Source organism: Sus scrofa, chromosome 7 (assembly GCF_054392235.1).
Source record: "Sus scrofa isolate SSC_HxYL_T2T_F1_AM1 chromosome 7, Sscrofa_HxYL_maternal_Yorkshire_Landrace_v2.0, whole genome shotgun sequence".
NCBI classification, from domain to species: Eukaryota; Metazoa; Chordata; class Mammalia; order Artiodactyla; family Suidae; genus Sus; species Sus scrofa.
The window spans coordinates 98,939,338-98,966,547 of NC_139389.1; the positions used below are offsets into that span (position 1 = coordinate 98,939,338).

The 27,210-nt window shown below is 41.5% G+C and overlaps 2 protein-coding genes across 9 annotated transcripts in view; one reads left to right on the forward strand and one right to left on the reverse strand.

Annotated features, from left to right (window-relative positions):
• KLHL25 (kelch like family member 25) overlaps positions 1-27,210 on the reverse strand; it is a 665,168-nt gene that overhangs the window by 258,939 nt on the left and 379,019 nt on the right. The gene's annotated exons all lie outside the window — the stretch shown is intronic.
• Positions 3,424-27,210, forward strand: part of AKAP13 (A-kinase anchoring protein 13) — a 333,498-nt gene continuing 309,711 nt past the window's right edge. For all 8 annotated transcript variants that reach the window (XM_084969374.1, XM_084969377.1, XM_084969375.1 and 5 more), the window contains exon 1: positions 3,424-3,646. The gene's annotated coding sequence lies outside the window, so the exon portion shown is untranslated. The remainder of the gene's footprint in view (positions 3,647-27,210) is intronic.

The window sequence follows — 27,210 nt, forward strand, 5'->3', positions numbered from 1 at the left end:
CTGAAGCCACGGAATTGAGGTTATGGTGGAGTTGGCTTCTCTCCAAGCAAGGGGCCAAAAGTGGAATTTCCCTAGGGCAACAGCAGGGTATTATTTGTACCACAAAAGGAAGATAGTGTCTACTGCTATGAAAGAAGAACCCTGGGGCAAGTTGGTTTCAGTGCTCCTCCTTTTACAAAAGTAGACATTTTAGGGACTATGGGTCTCAAGAGAAATTTGTGTTCTTATAACTGTGTTGGTTTATGTTTTCCTTGCTTTGGCATTTCCAGAGGCTCTCTGTAAAATGGGGTTTATCCTTGCTATATTTATAGGTATTATATCCTGTGTAAATCAACTGGAGAGCTATAAGTTGACTGGAGAGGCAGGTTAGAGATGGTTGAGAGAGGCAAAATCCTATTGCTTCTTGATAAGGCCCTGATATCTTTCCTGGCTTGAAAACTTACTCAGGAAAAGAGAGAAAATTACTAAACCCCAATCTCTTTCTGGTTAAGAGGGGTATGCTGGATAGAGACATTTGGTGTCCCTCGAAAGAACAAGTCTTTAGTATTAGGCACTGTCAGTTTGAGGGCACCCTCACAGTAGCTCCTTCTGTACAAATTCATTCATGCAAAACTTCTGAGTGCTACTGTTCCCACAGGCGCTCTGATAGGAGTTGGAGGAGGGGTTAAACAAAACAAACTTTGGGAGCTTACATTACAGAGGAGGAGAGAGCCAACAAACACACACATAAAATAAGGTACTTTCAGACTGGGATAAATGCTATGAGAAGATTTGAGTAATATGAATGAGAGGAACCAGGTGAAAGTTATTTCAGATAGACGTTTTCTGTGAGTTGGTGCCTGGATAATGAAAAAGTACCAGCCATGTCGATAACTACTTAGGACTTCCCAAGATAGAGGGTTTAGCTGTCTGGGGTATGCAGAGTAGACCTATGCTCCTCAAAGCAGGGTCCCAGACCAGGAGCATCAGGATCTCCACCTGGGTGATTGTTAGAAATTTAGAATCCCAGATCCCACCCTAGACCTACGGAGTCAGAATTCACATTTAACAAAATTTCCCAGGTGGTTTGTAGACCCGGTAAACTGAAAAAATGCTGGACTCTTGAACTTTTCTGCAGCTCACTAGGAAGGTATAAATCCTGCTGAGGCAGAGAGCAGGGAATGTTGCTGTCAGCAGTCACTAGAAAGATGACATAGTAACATTTGTTGCTGCTTCTGTAACAGACCAGCCAGGCTCCAGCAGAAGACCATGGGGTTTTTGCATGTTGGGGTCTAAGAGATTTTCTAGGTCTTCTCTGCTTTACAGGAGACATTCTTTGAGAAGGGGTGGAACAGAGTCAGAGCTAGGATCTAGGAGTCTCCTGTCTCTGGGCCACCTTTCAAACATTGACAGGACAGATTAAAGCGAGTGTGGAGGAGGGAATGATCAGGTGGTTGCGAAATAATTTCACATGAGGCACTGGAAAAGTTTGGCCTCAGTTTTTCATTCTGTGAGTGTGAACTAAGAAAATACATGTGAGAACCAGGTTCACTTCTTACAGGGAAGCAAATTTCAGTTCAAAGCTAGAATTACTTCTAAGATTTAGAGCCAAACAACAATGCAAGTACCTGATACAGGCAGTAATTATTCACATTACCCCCTTTTGGGTATTCAGTCACTGGTAGGGAGCTTTCCTGGATCAGAGTTTGCCAAAAGGCATTTGCCTATATCTTCGCATTTTTGGGGGAGGGCAAATCCTATAAAAAGTATTTTAAGTTGATATGACATACATATATAAAGTGTGTAAAGTGCACTAATCTTAAACATACAGCTGAATTAACTTTCATATGTCTATACCTTTGTAATCCACCATTCAGATCAAAATACAGAACATGCCTTACACCTCCCCTGCTCCTTCCCAGCCAATAATGCTTCTAGAACAATCTAGATAATCACTATTCTCACTCCAGTTACTATCAATTTGCATGTTTTTTGTTTGTTTTTGTTTTGCCCCCTCTGCCAAATGTGGAAATTCCTGGGTCAGGCATTAAACTCATGCACCTGTGGAGCCACTGCAGTGACAACACTGGATCCTTAACCCGATGGGCCACAAAGAAAATCCATTCTGCACGTTCTTGAACTTCATTTAAAGTGTGCCCAGTTTTGACTTAATTTTTTTTTTTTTTTGATCTTTTTATGGCGGTTCCCAGGCTAGGGGTCCAATTAGAGCTGTAGCTGCTGGCCTAAGCCAGAGCCACAGCAACTCAGGATCTGAGCCATGTAGGGCAACACTGGATCCTTAACCCACTGAGTAAGGCCAGGGATCTAACCGAGCCCTCATGGATGCTAGTTGGGTTCGTTAACTGCTGAGCCACGATGGGAACTCTTTACTTGAATTTTTTTTTTCTTTTCTTTTAGGGCCACACTTGGGGCATATGGAAGTTCCCAGGCTAGGGGTCTAATCCAAGCTGCAGTTGCCAGCCTACATCATAGAAACTTGGGATCCCAGCCGCATCTGCGACCTACACCAGGGCTCACAGGATGCTGGATTCTTAACCCACTGAGCAAGGCCAGGGATTGAAACTGCATCCTTATGGATACTAGTTGGGTTCACTACTGCTGAGTCACAATGGGAACTCCTAAATTTTTTAAGTAGATTCACTCTTACAACTTCATATTTCATCTAAAAAATAACATCAATGAAATAATTGTTTGATGTGACAGGCATTTTCCCTCAATACACATTGAAATAAACGAACACCGATCAAAATGAGTTTCTTCGTGTACCAACAGACCATACTTTGTTTCTCAAAAGCCACCAAGGTGATTTCAGAGGTCCCTGCAAATTGAAGATTGCATGATTTTGCGGTGATTGAAAAGCCAAAGGTTTATGGAATGACTTGCCATAATCCTGATGCCACCATCGAGCCTTTCATCTATGCTTCCAACCATGTAACTAAAAATATGTTGAATATTTAGCAATGATTCTTTTAGGCACAGGACACAGAAAAGACCCACTTTCTAATTTCAAGTGGAGGGAAGTAAAGAGTAAATGATTTCACTTGTGTTACAGCAAGTGCTACATTTTAGGTAAGCATCTCCCTCCGACACACACACAGAGGAAGGGCGGTTTCCCGAAACAGGGCAGAGAGGTGAGGGTGGATGAGCATTTCAGTCAGGCACCTCCACACGGTACCCGACTTTGATCACTTTACCGCAGCGGAGCGGCGGCGGTCAACCTCAGCCTTCCTTAGCAACCTGAGGGCACCGCCCATGTACCTCACTATTGGTCTCACGGATCTTGATAGGCAGCTCTGCCGTGCAATCCCAGCTAGCGGCCCCTGGCTCCGCGCTTATTCATGGGAGGGCGCTTAAGCCTTACCGTCCTCCTCCGGTGCCCCGCCCATTCCCGAGCGGCTTGTGGCGCATGCGCGGGCGGGTTGGGGCTGTGTGCAGGGCCAGCCCCGAGCCGGAGCCGCCGCGGTGAAACGCCCGGGCTCCGCCGAGACCACCGTGCCGGCTCCTTGCCTCCGTCGCCGCAGTTTCGGGCCGTCGCCACCACCTCTGCTGCTGCCGCCGGAAGAGCGGCTAACTATTGTCTTTCTCCGCGGCGAGGGTGCGGAGCTGCTCCGGCTTGGCCCGCGGGGGAGCCCCGGGGCGCCTCACGGTGAGAGTGCAACTTAGTTGGCGGAGTTGGGGGAAGTTTTGTGATTTGAGGAGGGGTCGCGGGCGGGAGCCTGGGCCCCTCCCCTTGCGGCCGCTCCTCGGGGCGGGGGCGGGGGCCCGGAGCTGCCGGGGTGGGGCGGGGGCGCGCGCCGGCGGGCGGGGATGAATGAGCGGCTGGGGAGCGCCCCCCGGCTCTGCAGCCCCCGCCTCCCTACGCGGCCCCCTTCACGCATTGTCTGTCCTGGGGCTGGGGCGCTCCTTCCCGCTCCCAAAGTTCATCTTCGGGGCCGCCTCCACTCCCGGAATAGGAGGCGCATCCGCCCCACACAGCTGGGATGCCCCCTCAGGCGACCCCACAGCCCGCAAGGCTTGGAACCCCGGCCCCGGCTTCCTCGGTCGGCCTCTCTGGGAGCAGGGGCCGGGATCGCCCGGGAGCTGCAGCTGCTCTGTGGGTCCCTCCTGTCCGATGGAGTCGGCGAACAAGTGCTGCGGACGCGAGGGAGCGGCTCCCGGGGGCCAGCGCCGGCGGTAAACACGCCGGGCCGCGCCCACCTTTGGGGGGCGCTCTCGGCGCCCGTTCCCGGGGGCGCGGCCGGGGGACCTGCGCGGGTCGGGGACTTGCAGCCGGAGGGGACCCGCTTTGGGACCGTGCCACGGCCTCAACTCTGTCGAGTTCAAGTGCAGCCATACTTTCAGACCAAACAAAACTTTTTTTTTTTTTTTGGTAAATCTGGTTTAGTGAACTTCTCTCCGTTCTCTTTTTTTCACACAAAGTCAAACTAGTATGTGATTTTTTTTTTTTTTCTTAATACGGGGGAAATCCAACTTTTTCCATCAGAAGAAAGGATAGACTTTTTGTTTTTGCTTTTTGGAATGGTTCTTAACAGCAAAATGATTCAGTCACACTTAAAGTTTCTAGATCTTACTGTGAACTGAGGAGCTCACAGTGTTAAGTTGGATTGAGCAATATTTTTGGTGTTCGTCGTCTTAGCTTTTACTCTCAGTGAAGTTATTTTGAGTTTGCTGCTGCAGGCATATAGAACTAAAGGGAAAAGCATGTACTTTTTTTTTTTTTTTTTTTTAATTCAACAACTACCCCCCCCGCTCCCCCAGCCTCATTTTCAGAAGAAACTTTTTTTTTAACCGTTGGGTTTTCCAGATCAGGACAAATGCTGGCAGTTTTGGAGAGGTTTTTTTGTTTTTTGTTTTTGTTTTTTTTTGCAAGTTTGTAAAGGAGTTCTGATCAGCTGAGATAAATAATTGTTACAGTCCTGTAAGCTTTCATGGTCTCTGGGGATTTGCAGGCTGCAAGAAGTACAAGCCTTGTCAAGCTTTGGGTACATCGGTTCTGCCAAATTCAGTTCCTTTGGATGTGAGAATGATTCTGTATAACACGCCCCCCCCGCGGCCCCCCCCCCCACCGCGCGCAGGTGGAACAAGCCTAAATGTCTGTCAAATTGCGTGGTGGAACAAAAGGACCAGAATGTGTTGCTTTCAGTTGTTGTATCTCTTTGCCATTTGCTAAATTAACAAGAAAAATATGAGCATTACCGTGTGGGTCGTTATCGTTGATTGGTTTCTTATGTTCAGTGAGCGATGTAGAGAAGTGTTACCTGGGTTTTTCTAGTTTGGTCAGCTTCATTTTGCTTTGAAAAGCCAATTTTCTTCACCTGACAAAGCTAAAGAAATTCTCTGATGGCATAAGCTTGTACTTTTAAAGTACAATAACAAGGTCATTTTTAGGAATCATAATCCTTGCACTTAGGGCTTTCCTTCCTGGTTGTGTGGTTGTGTGTGCCTGCGTTGGTGGTGGGGGGGTTGTGGAAAGGGAGGTTGACAAGGTTGGAAGGGGTTGTCAGGGAGGAACAAAATATAAACAAATACTATTTAGAACCTAATGTGGCAAGTGGGCCCGTTGCTTACCTTCTCTGATAGCATTGTTTTTTTGTTTTAGGATTTCTCACACTTCATTTATTTGCTTAATAGTAACTGTATAAGTAAGTGTAAATGGACTCCTCTTCTAGTCTTCTAGTCTGGTAGCTCCTGGAGGTCTGTGGTGGGTCTTACCTCTCACCCAGCTCTGTGCCCTCTCTGCCAGGAAGGAGTCTTTAACACTGCGCAGGTGCTCAGGATGCATTTGAATTGAGTGAAGTGCTTGATACCTCACCCTTGGTCCTTTGCAAGAGAACCTCTACCTCTGGGGACTTGTCCACAATGACAGTTCACTTGCAGGTCTGTGATGAAATTTGATGTACTCCATAAGGATTTCTGATCTTTCTTTTTAACCTGTTAATTACTTCTTGAAAATGATTGAGGTTTAAATAGTGCACTGCAGATTTCAGAAAGTGGTTCTGTTTTAGGAAATTTCTCCCTTTTTTTGGTGAAATGATTAAGACTGTTGGATAAATCCATGAGCTCTTCTGCCTCTTCGTTCCTGCACTGTGAAATGGGGCAGTAGCACAGTTTAGGGAAATGTATATTCTTAGAACCAGATACGTTTGGGTTGAAATCTCCACTCTTCTGTTGACTAGTTGGGTAGCCTTGAGCAGGTCACTTATCCTTTCAGAGCTTCAGAGTCCTGTAAGGTGTGGTAACATACTTTGCAGCGTTCTTAGGAATAAATGAAACTATGTGATGTACATACTTAATAGTGTGCAGAACATTAAGTAGGTACCTGTTATCTGCTTAGCTGTAATGACAATAATTTGGATACTTTTTTTTTTTTTTTTTTTTTTTGCTTTTTAGGGCTGCATCAGCGGCATATGGAGGCTTCCAGGCTACAGCTGCCGGCCTAGGCCACAGCAGTGCAGGATCCAAGCTGCATCTGTGACCTGCACCACAGCTCACAGCAATGCCAGATCTTTAACCCACTGATCGAGGCCAGGGATCAAACACGCAACCTGATGGTTCCTAGTTGGATCTGTTTATGCTGCCCTGTGATGGGAACCCCTGGATACATTTTTTTATTTATTTATTTATTTATTTTTTTTTTGTCTTTGTCTTTTTGTTGTTGTTGTTGTTGCTATCTCTTGGGCCGCTTCCGCGGCATATGGAGGTTCCCAGGCTAGGGGTCGAATCGGAGCTGTAGCCACCGGCCTACGCCAGAGCCACAGCAACGCGGGATCCGAGCCGCGTCTGCAACCTACACCACAGCTCCCGGCAACGCCGGATCATTAACCCACTGAGCAAGGCCAGGGACCGAACCCGCGACCTCATGGTTCCTAGTCGGATTCGTTAACCACTGCGCCACGACGGGAACTCCCCTGGATACATTTTTATATGGCAAGAAAGCATTTTTTGAAAGTCTGATGCTTCTGAGTATAGTGGTTCAGTTATTTTCTTTCATAAAGAAGGAATGTTTTGAAAATTGGGAGTCTTAAATGCATTTTTTTTTGTTTTCTTTTCTTTCTTTCCTTTTTTGGCCACCTCAGAGCATATGGAGTTTCTGGGCCAGGGATCACATCCAAGCCACAGCTGCAGCAATGCTGGATCCTTTAACCCACTATGCTGTGCTGGGGATGGAACCTGCGTCCTGGTGCCGCCAATCCCATTGCACCACAGTGGGAACTCCTTAAATGCAATTTTTTAAAGGTGCTGATTGAACTGAATGTTAATAGAAAACAGCTGTTTTAGTTTCTTAATCAGCTGTTAGTCTTTGAGTGGGCTTGCAGCATGGCTTAGGCTAGAGCTCTGCATTTATAGTGTTTAGGAAATGGTGAGAAATGGGTTGTTTTCTACACTTGTAATAGAATATCTGAGTTATAGTTCCAGCTTTTCTTCCTTATTTTAACTTCATTTTGAAAAACACTAGATATGAGTTATGACTACATTTTTCCAACTTAAGATGGAACTGGGCTGTGGGTTTATATAGTGTTAATACAATTCAGAGGCTTGAGCAAATCGTTCACTTCCCCTTCAAGGTAACACTTTTGAAGGTGCCACAATTTGGGGAAGGAAACTGATTTAAATCAGTTTTACCAGCTTAGTTTAGAATATTCACAATACCGAGTAGAATATACATATTCTAGAAATATTCATCTGTAATGGACATTTTTGTATATTGAATCTCATCTTTGCATAAATAAGGGTAAAAAGTTAAGCATGAAGGATTATTATAGTGAATCTTTAAAAATTATATTTGACCAGACTCACAGATTGAGGAAAAAAACAAAGCTGGCAAAGTTAGATGTACAGACTTGGACGTTTGATAATCCCCTCTTTTATTTTATTTTATTTTTTGGTCTTTTTTTTTCTTTTCTAGGGCTGCACCCTCTGTATATAGAGGTTCCTAGGCTAGGGATCCAGTCGGAGCTACACCACAGCCACGGCAATGCAGGATCCTTAACCCTCTGAGCGAGGCCAGGGATCCAACCTGCAACCTCATGGTTCCTAGTCGGATTCGTTAACCACTGAGCCACGACGGGAACTCCACCACCAGGCTTTCTTACCTGTTCATGGAAGGAGGTTTGTTTCTTCATATGTCCTCATGTTTATGATCTTGTAGTCCACCTCTGGGCTGACTGGGACATAATAAGTAGAAGATGGGTAGATAACACATTTTTGTCAGTCCTTGCTCAGAGGATGGACCAGCAGACCCAATGCTGAGATACTGTGATTGTATGAATAGTTATGTGGGATAATGGTGTGTTTTCCTTTTTTTATTCAAGAACTGTGTTCAGAAACTGGGGCAGGTGAATGTTAGTGTGTATGATGTGACTGTTGGGGTGGGGAGAAGGAAACAGTCTGAGGGATTTACCATTTATGCCACACTGTAGGCTCTTCTATTAGAAATTAGTCCTCTGAGATTTTCACTTCTGATCATATAAGCCCATATTTAGCCATAGAAATAGCCTTTACCACCCCAAAGTCTAGATATTCCTGAATGTTTAGGAGTTAAGTATGTCACACTGTAACAAATTAGTCTTTTAGACACCCAAAGATGTCAAGGGAGGGAAAAGCACCTAGGAGTTAGGTAGAGTTTCACAGAACCCAAGATAACTAACTCTGTGATGGTGATGTCTGCTGAAAGCTCGTGATAGGGAGCCACATGTATGACTTCACATCTGAACTTTGCCAGTTACTGGCAGTGTTCTTGAGCATGCCCCTTCATCTGTCTCAAACTGAACATCCTTACTAACAAAACAAGAACACATTTGATAGAAGTCATCCCATCTACTATATAGTGCTACTATAAGAAATACAAGATGAAGCACTATACAAATGCTGCGTCATTTTGTAGGGTTTTTTTGTTTGTTGTTTGTTTTTGTTTTTTGGGCTGCACCTGAAGCATATGGAAGTTTCCAGGCTAAGGGTCAAGTCAGAGCTGCAGCTGCCGGCCTATACTACGTCTCGACAATACGGGATCTGAGCCTCGTCTGTGACCTACATCACAGCTCACGGCAACGCCAGATCCTTAACTCACTGAGCGAGGCCAGGGGTTGAACCCACATCCCCATGGTTACTAGTTGGGTTTGTTACCACTGTGCCACCATGGAAACTCCATGTCATTTTGTAGTTTTATTGGTTGGCTGTTGGTTTGGTTAAAATTCAAATCTTAGTCTATAAAAGGGGAAAACATCTAAGTTTATTGGTTTTTCTTTATAAATATTATACCATTTCTTTAAAAAATTTTTTTTATTGAAGTTTAGTTGATTTACAATATTATACCATTTCTACTGGCCTTCTCCTTACTTGGGAAAATGGATACTTTTTTTTTTTTTTTTTTTTGCTTTTTAGGTCCCCACCCTTGGCATATGGAGGTTCCCAGGCTAGGGGTCTAATCAAAACTGTTGCTGCCTGCCTCCACCACAGCCACAACAACGCGGGATCCAAGCCACATCAGCTACCTACACCACAGCTCATGGCAAACCAGATCCTTAACCAACCGAGCAAGGCTAGGGATTGAACCCGAAACCTCATGGTTCCTAGTCGGATTTGTTTCCACTGCGCCACAATGAGAACTCCGATACTTCTTCCTTTTGGCTTTTGTCTTCTTAGATTTCCTTTTATAATATATTTGTCATGGAATATTTTTCTAAACTCAGTGCTTGCTGTGAGACCTAAGTTACTCTGAAATCACAGGAGCTGACATTGGATGCTAGTGCCTAAAATATGGTGAAACCACAATAAACAGTAGGCAAAAAGAAAGTTAGAGTATTTCAGCAGAGAACAAGAGAAGCTAGTGTAGTTGTCTGATCTTTACTGACTCATTTTCTTAAGTCAATTCTTAAAAAATTGGTTTACTCAGATCAGGGGAGTATGCCCCTTACGTGCCAGATCTTATACAGTGTATATTTATATTCTTACATACACTTATTTCATTGTTTTTTAATATATGAAAATATATTTTATTATTACTATATAACATATTAGTTAATATACCCAATTATATTTTCTCAAATGGCACATGAGATGCAGGGTAACATTTCTCTTTGATTCCTTAAAACTTCAGTATCTGTTTTTTGGAGGATTCACTTTCCTACGATGTCTGTGATAGGTTTTGAATTGTCCACAGAAGGGTGATAGCATGTTATTGCCCTACCATCAGATGTCATAGCAAGCTCTACTTTGCAGTTATAGTCATCCGGAAGAGAAGAATATGTAGATGTATGACAAAAATAATATGAGGCTCCATTTTGAATTAGAAAGAAATGTTTCAAGATAGTTCTGCTTGGTATCACCCATTTTACTGCTGCCAGTGGCATGGTGAATCAGGATGCTTTCAGGTGGTGTGGAAGAAGATGATTTGAAGAGGAACTAAACTATTTTTAAAGTCTGTTTTTGGGTATTTTCGTCTCTTGACTGATGCTCATCACTAGCCTGCCATCTTGCCTCAATCACGTTTATTTCATTTTAGAAACAAACCTATGGGGTAAGAATTATTAACCTGTTTTGATTTAACCTGTGTCAAATCACCCACAAAAATGATTTGACAGTGATCACATAGCTGTTAAGCTTTGGTGCTAAAATTTGAACTGAGATTATTCTGGCTCCAAAGGGCATCCTTTTCACATCACTGACGCTATCGCCTGCAAAGGGTACATCTTAAAACAAGTCAAGGAGTTCCCATCGTGGCTCAGTGGTTAACGAATCTGACTAGCAACCATGAGGTTGTGGGTTTGATCCCTGGCCTCACTCGGTGGGTTAAGGATCTGGCGTTGCCGTGAGCTGTGGTGTAGGTCGCAGATGTGGCTTGGATCCTGCGTTGCTGTGGCATAGGCCAACCTGCCTCAGCTCTGACTGGACCCCTAGCCTGGGAACCTCCGTATGCCATGGGTTCGGCCCTAGAAAAGAAAAAAAAAAAAGTTATTGAGTTATTGCTTGCATGATAAAATACACCCGTTTTAAGCATATAGGGTTTGATGAGCTTTGACAAATGTATCCATGCCTGTAATTTAACAGCACAGTCAAGGTATGGAACATTTCCATCACTCTGGAAAAGTTTCTTTGTGCTGTTCTCCAGGCAGTTCCTGCCCTCAACCCTTACCTTGCTGTCTACCTCACCATAGGTAGCCATTAATGTCTCTGTCACTGTAGTTTTGTCTACATCAGGGGGTTCTCAGACTGTGGCCCGCAGGCCAGTACTGCCTTTTTTTTTTTTTTTTTTTTTTAAATTAAGTTTTACTGGAACACAGATTCATTTGTTTTCATATTGTCTGTGGCTGTTCTGGTGCTACAGTGACAGAGGCATTACAAGACACCTTGTTAAAAAGTTTAAAAAAAAAAAGTTCACACTGTGGCACAGCAGGATCCTTGGTGTCTGGGTAGTGCTGCAATGCAAGTTCCATCCCCAGCTTGGCACAAAAAAAAGCTTTGGACATGCTGGGTCCTTAACCCACTGTGCCAGGTTGGGGGTAAAACCTGTATCTTAGCACCGCAGAGAGGCTGCCTATCCTGTTGTGCCACAGTGAGAACACCTTATCTCACTTTTTATAGAAAAAGTTTGCTGATCCTTGTTCTACATAACCACATTAATGATAATATCTAAAAAAATTTAACAGTTCTATATTATTCAGTCATATTCAACTCTCCCTATTCGCCCTTCAGATATCTTTTTGTAGTTGATTAAAATTAAAAAAAAAAAAAAAAGGTCAGGGTAATACTCCATTTTGTGTATGTGTGTGTAAGATATCACATCTTTTTAGACCAGTTGTTTGTTGATGGGCACTTGGATTGTTTCCATGTCTTGATTACTGTGAAAAGTGCTGCTATGAACATTGGGGTGCATGTATCTTTCTGAATTAGAGTTTTCGTCTTTTGGAGTTAGAGTTGTTTGCTTTCGTTTTAATGTCCCATCTAAGAGCACAATGACTGCATGTATCTTTTTGAATTAGAGTTTTCATCTTTTGGAGTTAGAGTTGTTTGCTTTCATTTTAATGTCCCATCTAAGAGCACAATGACTTTTTCTTATATTTTATTCTAGAATTTTTATCGTTCAAAATTTTACATTTAGATTTATGAATTACTTTGAGTTAATTTTTCTAAATTGTGCAAAGTATGGATTGGGGTTTATTTTTTTGCACATGGGTCTGTGGTTCCAACAATGTTTTTATAAAAGATGTCTTTCTACTTTGAATCACCTCTGTACCTTTGCTGAAAGCCAATTGCTCATTTATGTATGAGTCTCTATATTCTATGTTCCATTGATTTCTCTTTCATTTTTTTCGTTACTACACCTTTGATTACTCTAGTTATATATACTCTAGTGATTACTCTAGTTGATTGCTCTAGTTTTATATATATATATTACTCTAGTTATATATATACTAAGTCTTGATTGGGTAGTATGGGTTTCTAGTTGTTATTTTTCAGAAAAAATTTTTTTTTTCTTTTTAGGGTCACACCCACAGCATATGAAGGTTCCCTGGCTAGGGGTCGAATTGGAGCTGGTAGCTGCCGGTTTACACCACAGCCACAGCAGTGTGAGATCTGAGTTGCATCTGCGACCTACACCACAGCTCACGGCAACGCTGGATCCCCAACCCACTGAGTGAGGCCACAGATTGAACCCACATCCTTATGGATACTAGTCAGACTCATTTCTGCTATGGTGCAACGGGAACTCCTCCATTTTAGAATCAGCTTGTTGACATCTATAAAAATCCTGCTGAGATTTTTGATTGGCATTGCATTGAAACTGTAAATCACTTAGGGGTGAATCAACAGCTTAATAATACTGAGCCATGGACGTGATATATCTATTTACTTGGACCTTTTTTGAGTTTTTCATTTGTGCTTTGTAGTTTTTAGTAATTGGATCTTACATATATTTTGTAAGATTTATATGTATTTCATGTTTACTGGTGCTGTTGTTGGTCATGATGTATTTTTATATATATTTTTTGTATGTATAACATGTATTACAATATATATTATACAATATATAATAGTATATTCAGTTTGGTACTGAATTTTTGTTGTTCCATTTGTCTATTTATGTTCAATTAAAAAAATTGCTGGTCATATGTATCATACTCATATAATAGTTGTTAAAGTCCTGGTTTGTTAAAATCATGTTTTGTTAATCCTAATTTGTTTCGGTGGGCTGTCTTCCCCCCCTCATTGTGGGTCTTGTCTTATCCATAGTTTCATGTTAGATCCTAGAAATGATGAATTTAAGTTGTCAATTACTGATTGCTATTGATTGATCTAAGACAAACCAATCCTATCTTTTTACTCTAAGGCTTGTTTCACCCCATTACTAAGTCACGAAGCTACTATAGTTTGCATTGAAGGATAGGATGTTATTTGCTGTGACCAGTCAGAGTATGAATATCTGCCAGGTCTGTGTGTACTCTGGGGTTATTTAGCATATAGCTCTTGAGGCATTCTTTGCTGGCCCTCATAGATTTTTATTATATGCATACATGGATTTATTATTCAGTGTTAGATTCAAGAAGTCCTCTGTGCTGATTTCTAGCGATCCTTCTTCATGCAGCTCCCTCCTTTCTAGTACTCTGTAGTTTTTAGACTACATCTTATGGCTTCTCAGCTTGAGAAGACTGCTCTGCTCTGCTTGGGCTCCTCATTGCACATGATCCAGGATGCATTTCTAGGCTGAGAAAGCTGATGGTGCACTTGTGGAGCTCACTTCATCTCTTCCCTTTGTTAGGGATTGCAGTCCAGTGCTGCTGGTTGTCCAGTGGCTAAAAGATGTTGCTCCACATATTTCGCCCTTTTTTCTGGTTTTTGGAGGGAGTGGCGGGATAAGTGGACCCAGTTACACCATCATGGCTGGAAACTGAAGTGCCTTGGAACTTGAAAGTATACTTTATAGATGGTGCTCAAATCTCATTACAGTATTCTTCAAGTCTTTGTGGGTGTAAGTATCAAACATTTGTTAAATGTCTGCTGTCTAGCTAGCCCATATTCTTTAGGGATATCTACAAATGATACCCGGAAGAGTAGGTATCCTCTAGTTGACGAGGTATTTATATAGTACCCACCTGAGATTAATCAAAGATGTGAAATATCTAGTGATGAGCAGAAAGATTACTGTGATTGGATGTTTTTGTATAGAAATGCTTTCTTCTACATTTTTGTTTCCTAGCCTATGTTTAGAATTCCCTTTTAGGGGACAAAATGGAGTGGGTCAGTGGGTAGAGTACTGGCTCTTTCATGTGCTTTTGGTGACTTACTTGCTCTGTGGCTTTAGGTAAATTATTTGTCTCTGAAGCTCAGTTTTCTCTTTTGTAAAATCAGCATGTGACATACCTTGTAGTGTTGTTTGTTAATTTATGCACATATTTGGGTACCTTTTGTACATCAGGCATTGTTCTGGGCAATAGGGATTCAGTGGCAAATCAAGGGACTGCTATTATAGAGAGAAAAGCAGAAAACAGGTGAAAAACCAATTTCGGTGATGTCTGGTTGTGATAGTTGTAGAGGAATATGAAGAGTGTTAGCAAAATTTGGGGGGGATCAAGCAGTACCTTTCTGAGGAGATGAGATTTGAGAGAGACCTGAAGGAAGTGAAGAGAGCAAACCACCTGAAGGTCTCTGGATGGTCCAAGTGGAAGGAACATCAAGGGCAAAGAGCTTAAGATGGGAGTGTGAGTAAGGGAGGCTAGTGTGGCTGGAATAGGGCAAGAAAGGAGAACAATAGGAGATAATGTATATGTAGGTAGAGGGTCCATCAAATAGGCTTAAGTAAAATGGGAAGCAACTGAAGGACTTCAGCAAAGAATGACAAGAGCTGATTTAGGTTGTAAAAGTTTCACTCTGGGTGTAGGGAGCAGGAGCGGAAACAGGAAGACTAGTTAAGAGTTTTGTACTCATCACTCTAGAGTAGGTTGGTGGCTTGGATTAAGGTATGGCAATGAAAGTCTGAGAAGATTGTAAGCAACATATCTTTGAAGATAGAACTGATAGGCTTACTTATGGATTGGAAAGAGGGTTTTGCACAAAGAAAGGAATCAAGGATGTCTCTTAGGTGTTTTGTTTCAAAAACTGGATGAATGGTGGTGTGGTTTCCTGAGTGGAAGAAGTGAAGTGGTTTTGCTGGGAGGAAGAAATTGCAATGCCACTTCAAATTCATGCTAAGTTTGAGATCTGTGTGAAGATTCCAGTTAGCATTTAGATACTCAAATCTGGAGTTCAGGGCTGAAGCCTGGACTTGAATATATAAATTAAATTGGAGCATTGTAGCTGGAGAGGGAGGATGGGGATTATTGTGTAAGAGATATACAAAGCTCTTGGCACATAGTATAGGGTCACATACATTGGCAGGTAGTAGCAATAATGCCAGCAGCAAACAACTGAGTATGACGAAGGAGGGCTAAATGTGAATGAAAGAAGATGGCATTTAGATGATCTAAAACAACACCTAGTATATTCTACTAGGTTAGTTAGGACTCCAGACCTGCTGAACATTTTTTCCTCTGAGCACAAGAATACTATTAGTGAAATCTGTTGTATAGTTTCAGTCTCTAAGGATATCTGTGATCTTAAATTTGATGTAGGGGTATCATTGTGTGTACTTTCTTTATACATGTAATATTACAAGGTAGTTTGGAAGAGAGCTTTCACAAAGTGTTAACTGTAATTTTGTTTGAGGAGTGACATGATGGTGGGGTATTTCTTGATTTTTCTAAATACTTTGCAATCTTTGTATATATATATTTTTTTTTTTTTAATTTTTTTTTGTCTTTTTGCCTTTTTCTAGGGCTGCTCCTGAGGCATATGGAGGTTCCCAGGCTAGGGGTCTAATCGGAGCTGTAGCTGCTGGCCTACGCCACAGCCACAGCAACATGGGATCCGAGCCGTGTCTGTGACCTACACCACAGCTCACAGGAATGCCTTAACCCACTGAGTGAGGCCAGGGATCAAACCGGAAACCTCTGGTTCCTAGTCGGATTTGTTAACCACTGAGCCACGACGGGAACTCCCGCAATGTGTATATTTTTAATATTCTTTTTCTAATAGAGAGTGAATACATTTGGAGAGTCTACTCAGTTGGTTAGCTGGTCTCATGTGTTTGTGCTTGCTGACACTACTTCTTCCTGCAGATGGGTCTTTGACTGTGGTCTCTTGTCTAGAAAATGTGAGTCTTATCACGGGGCAGAATCAGGGGAAAGCGTTTGGGTAGTTTTTATATGAATCTGCAATAGCTCCAGGGTAAATCGTTAGCATGTGTTCTTCCCACCAGGCTAGTTTTGGCACCCTTTTGTTCTAAGGAGACATGTTGCATTTGCATTGTGGTGGGCAGATTACTTTAAAAAATTGAACTGAGCATGCATTTTTTTTTACCCCCAAGTCTAAATTGTAACTATCCTCATTAAACTTAGATTTTTTACCTTTTCCCAGGTGAACTGTGCCAGTGGTGACAGGGACTTTTCACAGTTTTGACATTTTCTGTAATTTATGAGTCACTTCTAAAAGCACACTTAGTACAAAGTATGATTTGAAATGATATCTGTAAATTAATCCATCTACTTGATGTTGCCAATTGAGTTCTCTCCAGTTTAAAGTAGTTGTGTGTCTGGAGTTCGAGAAAGGAGACCCATTGTGGCATTGCATGGATTAATTTCTGATACCTTTCATGAGCTGGAGGAAGCCTCTGGGATAATTTGTGCACTGAGTGGCTGGACTCAGAATACAAAGGAACTCTGGATGTGGCTTTGCAGTTTGAGAGTTACTTAGGGGGAAAATGTGGCAGCAAAATTTGAGAAGCAGAGTTCTAATTGTTCATTTGGTCACATGAAGCCTTGGGGCCTGGCTGAGGTGCTTTCTCTGTGTGAGGATTAAGGATGTATATGGGTCAGTGGACAGGAATGACCAGAGCTTTTGCCTGGGCCCTCCTGCTAAAACAGTGCTGTATGGATGCTTAGAGCATAGGGTAGTGTGTATTTAAAGGACTTTTTCAGTTTAGAGAGATCTTTTCCTAAAGATCAGGCCATTTCCTAAAAGATGTTTTCTAAAAAGTCACTAAGGGAAAGAAGAAACTTTAACTGGGTGCCTACCTGTGTATTGGGTGTTCATTTACATTCTCTCAGTTCTTTACAGTAACCCTATAAAATAGGTATTATCCTTCTTGTGTTTTTTGATGAGAAAACTGTGGTTCAGAGATTTCATTTTAAAATTATTATTTTTTCTTTTTTTTTTACTGTGCCCGTGGCATATGGAAGTTCCCAGACCTGGGATTGAATCTGAGCCACAACTGTGACCTGGACTGCAGCTGCAGCAATGCTGGGTATTTAACCCATTGTGCCACAGCGGAAACTCCTGTGGTTCAGAGATTTTAGGTTCTTTCAGGTCAATGGACTATAATTTTTATCCAGGACTCTGTGACTATAAACATATGCTAGTTTTATTATATATGCCACAAGTCACTTTTTTTTTTCCCTCTTTTGTCTTTTTAGGACCACACCCATGGCATATGGAGGTTGCCAGGCTAGTAGTCAAATCGGAGCTGAAGCCCCCGGCCTGTGCCAGCACGGGATCTGAACAGCATCTGCAACCTACAATGCTGCATCCTTAACCTGCTGAGCAAGGCCAGGGATCCAACCTGCATCCTCATGGATGCCAGTCAGATTTGCTAACCACTGAGCCACAATGGGAACTCTCCATAAGTCACATTTTTAAATTCACTCTGGCGTGATTATATCCAAAATAGCCAGCTTAGAATTCCAGCTTGTTCTTGATGTAAATAGAAGTCATTGTGGTCTGTCTGTAAAGTTTTCCTAGAATTCTTAAAAACATGCTGGGCTTCCATATCTGTGCCTTGAAAGCAGCAGAAACTTTGCCAGAAGAATTTTGTTTTACTTTACATGGAGGAACTTTATGGATCATATTAATAATTAACATTTACATACTCTTTGACATCTTCAAGGTGTTTTACAGTTAATTAGTTCATCTTTAACTTATATTGGAAGTTGAAAAACCAGTTTTTTTGGTCTGTTTTAGCAGTACTGAAATGTTAGGGGGATAAGGAGTAAGTCTTCATTCAATAAGAAAAGTGTAGGTATGCACCGTGCAGTATTAAATATCTTTCCTCAATCCCTCAGCCTTGTGCCCAATTTAGCTCAATTCAGACATGTATTTTGGATGCACACATCTCCTGCTTAATGCAAGGGAATGGAATTATTTGGACTGAAGGAAAGACACAGGATTCAGGATTACTGGGAAAGGACCTGGATGATTTAATGGACTGTATTGCAACTTTCTTTTCTGTAGTCCCTTAAGTGGGAATTGTCCTTAATTCTTAATGGGGATTTTGACAGAAGGGAAGTGATTGGCGCAGAGACTTTGGCAAGTGGACGGAGTCATATACATGCTAATTTCTGGGAAAAACTCTTTTTTCACTCTGGCTTAAGAGATAATAACTCTGTAATGGAATACTTTGCTAATTTCCTCACCTGTCACCTGATTCCATCTCCTCTCCCCTCCACCCCCAATAAAACGGCTTTTGCTTGGGAAGGTTGTGGGTTGGAAAACGATTTGGAATGAGACACATTAGTCTCAGTTCAGCTTTGTTGCTGTCACCTAACTAGCTGTGTGACCTTGAGCAGGTTACTGCTTTTCTGTTGCCCTTGAGTTCTTCTGTGAAATAATGTGTTAAATTCACCTTTGATCGAGTCCTTGGAGGGGTGACTGGAGGAAGGATATAAAACTTATTGTGTTCGTGGACATAAAATGGAACAGGGTCCCCCCCCGCCATCAGTGAAGATTCTTCAGTTACAATGACTTCTTCCTTCCTACTTTGGAGTTTGTAATTTATTTTCTTACTATTGTTGTCAGCCACATTGCTATACTTTAAATATCTTTTTTTTTTTCTTTTCTAGTATAGAGCAATAAATAGAATGCTTTGATAAATATTGTGTCTCACTGATTTCCTAAGACAGGACATGCAAGTTCCTTTTCATCATTGCTTATAACCCTGTCATTCAGAGGGACCTGTTCATGGATTTTTGCCTAGATGACCTTGCCAGAGAAACCTTAGTGTGGATGACAGAAAGGAGAAGGATCCTGAGAGCTGGGCATATTTATTGAGTAACATTTTTCTCATGAATGGGAATCTGTTATTGTAATGGGGCAGAGAGGAATGGCCCTGAGTTTTCCCCTCTGTCACAGAGTGTTGTTTCAAATCTTTGTTTCCCCCCCCCCACCATTGCCCTTTTCCTTCACTTCTTGAAAATCTGAAAACTTAGAAGTGAGATGAGTTGGCTTTTGAACCTTTTTGTAACATTAAATACTCTCAGGTTTAAGCTTTTTATCCTTTTCTATCAAGATTTATGGTAACTTGGAAGGAATGTTATACATTTGGACCTTGAATAATAATGCTCTAGGTGAACTTTGAATAATTGATGTAATTAAATGTTTAAAGTCACCTTTTTATTTTAGAGGATGTCTGTAGTTACCATATATTTACATTTTTGAAAAAGGAGACTTGGCCAGGTTTTATGTAAATTAGACAAGATTGAAGTTTTCTTCTAGAAACACTTAACAGATATCTTAAATTACAGAAGTAAATGGTATTTCTGAGAGATTCTGCCAGTAACTAGGATAAATGATTATTTTTCCTATTTAGGTTAGGTATCTCGGGTGGTAGATTTTCAGTTACCTCTTTAATTTTTCTGTATTGTCCCCTCTCCCAGTTCAGTAGGATTCATTTATACATTGCTCACTTAGCAGGTGCGGATTAGGTAAGCCCACATGTCTATATTTTCTTTTAGATTATAAGGTCCTGGAGGACAGATTTTATCTGTTTTGTTCATTGCTGTATTCCCAGCACCTGGCATTGTGCGTGGCACACAGCAGTTAGTTGCTATTCAGGAAATATTTGGATTGATGGATGAATGACAATTATATATAAACAGTAATGCATATTATTAAAATATTAAATCTATTTTTTGAGAATAAATCAACATAATTTAATTTGTTTTTCTCCCAGCATCAATTGTAGTTTGATTTTGGTGAGTTAATAAGTCGGCCCTCTTTGGGGAAGAGAAGATAACATGTTAAGTGGAAGACCAGGTCTGGCAGTAAAATTTGTTCAACCGATCCCTGGTTTTTGTGCTTGGGTGGTGTTGGTCTCCATCTGTCACTTTTAACATTTTACCCAGTTCAGCAGCTTCATAAGTGACATGTTAGTGTGGCTCACATATACATGTAGGTGTGGCTTGCTGGCCTACTTTTTAAAAAATGTAGTTGGAGTTCCCGTCGTGGCGCAGCGGTTAACGAGTCCGACTAGGAACCATGAGGTTGCGGGTTCGATCCCTGCCCCTGCTCAGTGGGTTAACGATCCGGTGTTGCCGTGAGCTGTGGTGTAGGTTGCAGACGCAGCTCGGATCCCGCGTTGCTGTGGCTCTGGCGTAGGCCAGTGGCTACAGCTCCGATTCGACCCCTAGCCTGGGAACCTCCATATGCCAAGGGAGTGGCCCCCCAAAATAGCAAAAAGACAAAATAAAATAAAATAAAATAAAATAAAAAATGTAGTTAAAAACCATTCAGAATAGTACAGTGGAATAGTACAGTGGAATTACTCAGATTCTTGGGAATTAGGAAAATCTTGCCATTCTCTGCAACATCGTTTTTTAAATAACAGTCGTATTGTGATATAAACTGTATATGATGACATTTACCCCTGCCGCACTTCAATGTGTTTATTCTAGTTGTTTTGAAAGTTACTACCAAACTATTAAATAGGGACTCTTAAATGTTTTTTTTTTTTTTTTTCACTCCAGTGTTCAATACTAAGCCACGAAATGTTTCTCTAAATCTTGGCATGATACGTTTCTAGGATACAGAGCAGACAACTTTAACTCAAAGCAAAGGAGTGCTGAATAGCCTTTTTTCCTTTTAACAGAATCATTACAGAAATAGGACCATAAACCTTCTATTAAGCACTTTTATATGAAATCTGAGGTTTCTGTCAAATTAGACATGGAAAATTAAACAAAGCTGCACAAATTACTGATCTGTGCAATTTTTGAGCTCTCCCCTATGTTAGGCTTTCCCTCCCTTTCCTTTGGATGATTGTTTCTCTTAAACACTAGTACAGGAATGTTATGATTTATACAAAATTGTTTTTGGTTTCATGTTGGTAGTTTTTCACCCCCCTATAGCATTTAATCATTCTTTTTTCTTTTGAAAATCTATTTTTCTTCCTAAAATGCATTCTTGTTTATTTTGATTTTTGTGAAGCAAATACCTTTTGGGTAATTGAACACCTTCATTTAGTACTTCCTTAATTCATTTGGCAATGTGCATAAAATAGTGTTGATTTTTCTCATGCTTCCTAATTCAGATCATCATCTTAAAAGCCTTCTTTTGAAGCCCCAAGAACAATTGATCCACTGTTTTTCATGGTCCCTATTTGTATATATTATGTCCTAACCTCCTGAATTGTCTGAAATATCATACTCTTCTCCCCCCCCCATAAAGTACTATTTGACTTGCTTTGCCAAAAGTGCTTGTGGCTGTTTAAAGATTACCATTTTAATAGTTAACTTTCTAGGATGTGTGCCTGTAAATGGAGAACTTTCTTGAATCTAAATAAAAGTAATGGTTTAACCATAAGATACCCAAATACTAAAGGAAATTCAGAGGGGAAATTAACTCTCTTTTCTCCCTTCAGGCTTGATGCCTGTTGAACTCTATAGGGCCAAGTTCACTAAGTCACCAGATAGCCTTTTTTGGAAACCTCTCTTGAACTAGGTGTCTTATATTTATCAGTCCTCACCTCTGCAAGGTGTTTTTATGATTTTGCCAGAGAAGGAAATTGAGGTGCAAGGAGGTTAATTAGTTTTAGGTGTATTTTAATCAGCAAGCGTTTATCGAAGGCCTGCTATATATATGTATGTGTGTATATATATACATATACACACATATATATATACACACACATATATATTTTTTTATTACTCAAATGAATTTATCACATCTGTAGTTATATAATGATCATCACAATCCAATTTCACAGGATTTCCATCCCACAACCCAAGCACATGGCCCCACCCCCCAAACTGTTTCCTCTGGAGACCATCAGTTTTTCAATGTCTTTGAGTCGGCATCTGTTCTGCAAAGAAGTTCCGTCTGTCCTTTTTTCAGATTCCACATGTCAGTGAAAGCATTTGATATTGGTGTTTCATTGTATGGCTGACTTCACTTAGCATGATATTTTCTCGGTCCATCCATGTTGCTAAAAATGCTGATATTTCATTCCTTTTAATGGCTGAGTAATATTCCATTGTGTATATGTACCACATCTTCTGGATCCACTCCTCTGTCGATGGACATTTAGGTTGTTTCCATGTCTTGGCTATTGAAAATAGTGCTGCAATGAACATCGGAGTACATGTGTTTTTGTGAGTCGTGGTTTTCTCTGGGTAGATGCCCAGGAGTGTTATTATTGGATCAAATGGTAGTTCTATGTTTAGTTTTCTGAGGAATCTCCATCCTGTTTTCTACAGTGGTTGCACCAATTTACAATCCCACCAACAGTGTACTAGTGTTCCTTTTTCTCCTCACCCTCTCCAGCACTTCTTGTTTGTAGACTTTTTGATGATGGCCATTCTGGCTGGTGTGAGGTGGTACCTCATCATGGTTTTGATTTGCATTTCTCTAATAATGAGTGATGTTGAACATCTTTTCATGTGTTTTTTGAAGGCCTGCTATATGTTTAAGGTCACTGCTAGGTGCTGGGATCCAAAAATAAGACGTGGTCCCTCCTCTTAAAGTGCTCGTGATGTTTGTTTCTTTTCTCTTTTTCTTTCTTTCTTTCTTTTTTTTTTTTTTTTTTAAAGGGACTCGCATACCTGTGGTATGTGGAAATTCCCAGGCTAGGGGTCAAATAGGAGCTGCAGCTGCCGGCCTACACTACAGCAATGCAGAATCTGAGCCGTTTCTGAGACCCACACTACAGCTCATGCAACACTGGATCCTTAACCCACCAGGTGAGGCCAGGGATCAAACCTGTGTCCTCATGGATATTAGTCAGGTTCATTACTGCTGAGCCACAATGGGAACTCCCATGCTTTTGTTTCTTGATTAATATGATAGTAATAATAATAGTAACAGCTGCCATTATTTATTACTACTTTACATGTGGCAAGCTTAGTGCTCTGTGCTCTATACACCCTTGTTTCATTTTAATCCCCACAGCACTGAGAAGTAGGGTCTGTTATCCATATTTCATGGATGAGGAGACCAAGGATTGGGGAGGCTAGATAACTTGCTCAGGGTCTCACAGCATGTGGCAGAGTTGGGACTTGAATATGGATCTCTGACTGTAGGGCCTAAACCCTTCCTGCATCAAGAACATTTTAGCAAGAGTTGAAATAAGTAATTATGTAAAAGGAACATCCACTGTGAGCTGTGATTTTGGCAGAACTTCATGTAACTTTGACTTTGCCAGTAGATTTATTTTTATAGTTAATTTTCTGCTATATAATCTCTTATTCTAGAAGTCAAGAGATATTTTTCATGATTGAGAGATATTTTTATCTCTTATTTTTGTTAACAACAGTGATGTATAGTCCCTCCAGAAATTCAGAAATTACGTGTAAACAAAAATAGTACATGTATGAATAAATGACACTACTTGGACAATTTTTTTTGGTACAATTAGTGTTTTTCTTTCCAAACTAAATTTGTAGAGGGTGTGCCTGTGTTGATCATATTTTATGTTCTTGAGTGTGAGTAGATTATAAAGCATATTTCATGATTATACCTCTATGTGGTATCAAATAACCTACCTAATCATTTTAATGGCTTTATAGTATTTCATTATCTGGATTTAGATTTATCCTCAGATCACTCATTACCTTCTTATTTGAATATTTAGGTTGTATTTCTTTTCTTTCCCTTCCCTTCCCTCTCTCTCTTCCTTCTTCCTGCAGTTGTAAACATTGCTGTGATGAACAACCATGTACGTAATCTTTGTATTTTTTTAAAAATTTTTTTGAAATTAAAAAAAATTTTTTATGGCTGCACCTCTGGCATGTGGAAGTTCCTGGGCCAGGGACTGAATCTGAGCTGAAGGTGTGACCCACACTGCAGCTGTGACTTGTGATCAGCTGCTGCAATGCCATATCCTTTAACCCACTACACCAGACCCAAGCCTCCCCAGTGACCCAAGCTGCATCTTTTTTTTTTTTTTTTTTTCTCTTTTTAGGGCTGCATTCGAGGCATATGGAAGTTCCCAGGCTAGGGGTCAAATTGGAACTACAGCTGCTAGCCCACGCCACAGCCATAGCATGTGAGCCATGTCTGCGACCTACTCTACAGTTCATGGCAATGCCCGATCCATAACCCACAGAGTGAGGCCAGAGATCGAACCCACATCCTCATGGATACTAGTCAGATTCATTTCTGCTGAGCTACAATAGGAACTCCCTGCAGTGGGATTCTTAACCTACTGTGCCATAGCAGGAACTCCTTAATCTTTGTATTCTTGTTTACTTCTTTCTCACAGAAATGAAATTGCTAGGGCAAAGGCTCTGTTTCAACAGCTTTTAATAGATACTGTCAGGTTGTCTACAAAAAGCTTATTGCATTTACACTTCCACTGGTAGAGTGTGCCTGTTTACTGTTTATTTCTCCATTATCTTTAGAAAGTTGAAAAAAATCCAGCATTTAAAAGGACATTTTAAATGCTGTAACAGAATTACTAGTAGAATTACTGGACTACTGGCAACCAGTTATAAATAAAAGAACTCTGCATTCCTGAAAGAATACAAAGAAACTCATGAAGCCTAGTCCCTATTCTCTTAAGAGCTGAAAGTTAATCTAAAATCAGTTCTCAGCATTCAAAGTCACATGAGGGAAGTTTCAAGTAAAGAAAGTCACTGATAATCATATTCTTTTGGCTACTCCTTAACTTCCAGTTCTAATTAACTTCAACAGTAAGATAGAGATGTGTTTGAGATGAGATATAAAGGTGATAAGGAGTAAGGTACCCTTCAGCACAAAGTGCTCTGTGAGAGAGAATCTGGCCATTCTCTTCCACAGCAGATACATGTAAGAAGCTATAAAAATTAATATTACATCTGATTTAATTAAGAACATGTAAAATTCACGTGTTCCCCAAATCACAAACGTGTTGATACTGTGGTTTAAATAACCAAGAAAATAATCAAACTTTGGTCTGTGCCCTGACTTACTAATACAGCTAAACATTTTGCTTTGAGACAGAGTTAACTGGTCTCAACTATGATAGTGATTTTTTTTTTTTTTTTTCTTTTTGCTCTTTAGGGCTGTGCCGTGGCATGTGGGGGTTCGCAGGCTACGGGTCAAATGGGAGCTGTAGCTGCTGGCCACACCACAACCACAATAATTCAGAATCCGAGCTGTGTCTGCAACCTATACCACAGCTCACGGCAGCACTGGCTCTTGAACCCACTGAGCGAGGCCAGGGATCTAACCCTAAACCTCATGGTTTCTAGTTGGATTTATTTCTGCTGCGTCACATTGGGAACTTTGATAGCAGTGATTTTTAAGCAGATAATGTTTGTCAGGATTTTCTGTACTATAGGTAGGGAGAAGCAGTTGCATAGCAAGTTATAAGTCAGATTAGGTGCATAAGCTTCTCTTCCTGACTCTCTTGATAACACTGAAGTGTCTCTGTTGTATTGGGCGTTCTTAGGATTTCGATCGTTAGCCTACTCCTGGTTATGGGGAAAGATTTGCTGGTTAATTTAGTAGATATATTGTATCACCAGACATAGAAGAATTGATTTTTGATGGCTGTATAACAGTATTGTCCTGGAACATAGAGGTGGTTATTCATTTGTGGGAGGACTTCTGTGGTCCTCTTGGAAACACCCAAGTTTTTGTGTAACACACCTGAATCTTTAACTGTTCAGATTTCATTGATGTGTCTGGGTGTTACTTTGGTTTGGTAGGAACACTCTTATGTGGAATTTTGGGGACATTCTCTCTGCCAACCTGAATTTTCAAAGGTCCTCCGTTTTGGAAATCTTTTGAGATCAGAGGAGCTTTCTTCTCCCCCCTGTCCTCCTCCCCCCTCTCCCCCTCCTCCCCCCTCTCCCCCTCCTCCCCCTCCTCCCCCCTCTCCCCCTCCTCCCCCTCCTCCCCCTCCTCCCCCTCCTCCCCCTCCTCCCCCTCCTCCCCCTCCTCCCCTCCTCCCCCCCTCCCCCCCCTCCCCCCTCCCCCTCCCCCCTCCCCCCTCTCCCCCTCCTCCCCCCTCTCCCCCTCCTCCCTCTCCCCCTCCCCCTCCTCCCTCTCCCCCTCCCCCTCCTCCTCCCGTCCCCTTTCCCCTCCCTTGAGTTGTAATCTGTTTACCAAAGAAGCTAGTCATTTTTTTTTTTTTTTTTTGTCTTTTGTCTTTTTGTTGTTGTTGTTGCTATTTCTTGGGCCGCTCCCGCGGCATATGGAGGTTCCCAGGCTAGGGGTCGAATCGGAGCTGTAGCCACCAGCCTACGCCAGAGCCACAGCAACGCGGGATCCGAGCTGCGTCTGCAACCTACACCACAGCTCACGGCAACGCCGGATCGTTAACCCACTGAGCAAAGGCAGGGACTGAACCCTCAACCTCATGGTTCCTAGTGGGATTCGTTAACCACTGCGCCACGACGGGAACTCCGGAAGCTAGTCATTTTTATCCCAGCATTCTTTTGACAAGCTGCCCTTTGGAGATAGGAGGGGGAGTAATAACATTTAGCAGGTCAGACAAGGAATAGGATCTCAGCCTCTAACATTTCAGAGGATTCTCCCTTTGAGTCTCAGCATCTCTTTCTTTCTTGGCTTGTGAAGAATCTGGCATTAACATAATAGGCTTGGTAATACAGCAGTCCTAGGAATTAAATGTTTCACTGCAGTTGTTCTGGGACACATGACAATATTAATGGGGAACAAAGTAATAAGAGAATGTAATATGAAGTTAATAGAATAATAAGAAAGTGAGGAAGTCAGATATAAAATCAGAATTGAAACTCACTGTGATAAAGATGATAAGGTGTGGTAAATTTTGATACAGAACATTCTTTGGCTGAGAAAAACTTGATAGTGAACAGTCACTGGATTCTGATTCAATATACTTGGGTTCTAGACTTAGTTTGCTCCTTATAGCCTTGGGCAAGTTACTTTGATGCACTCCTCCCATCC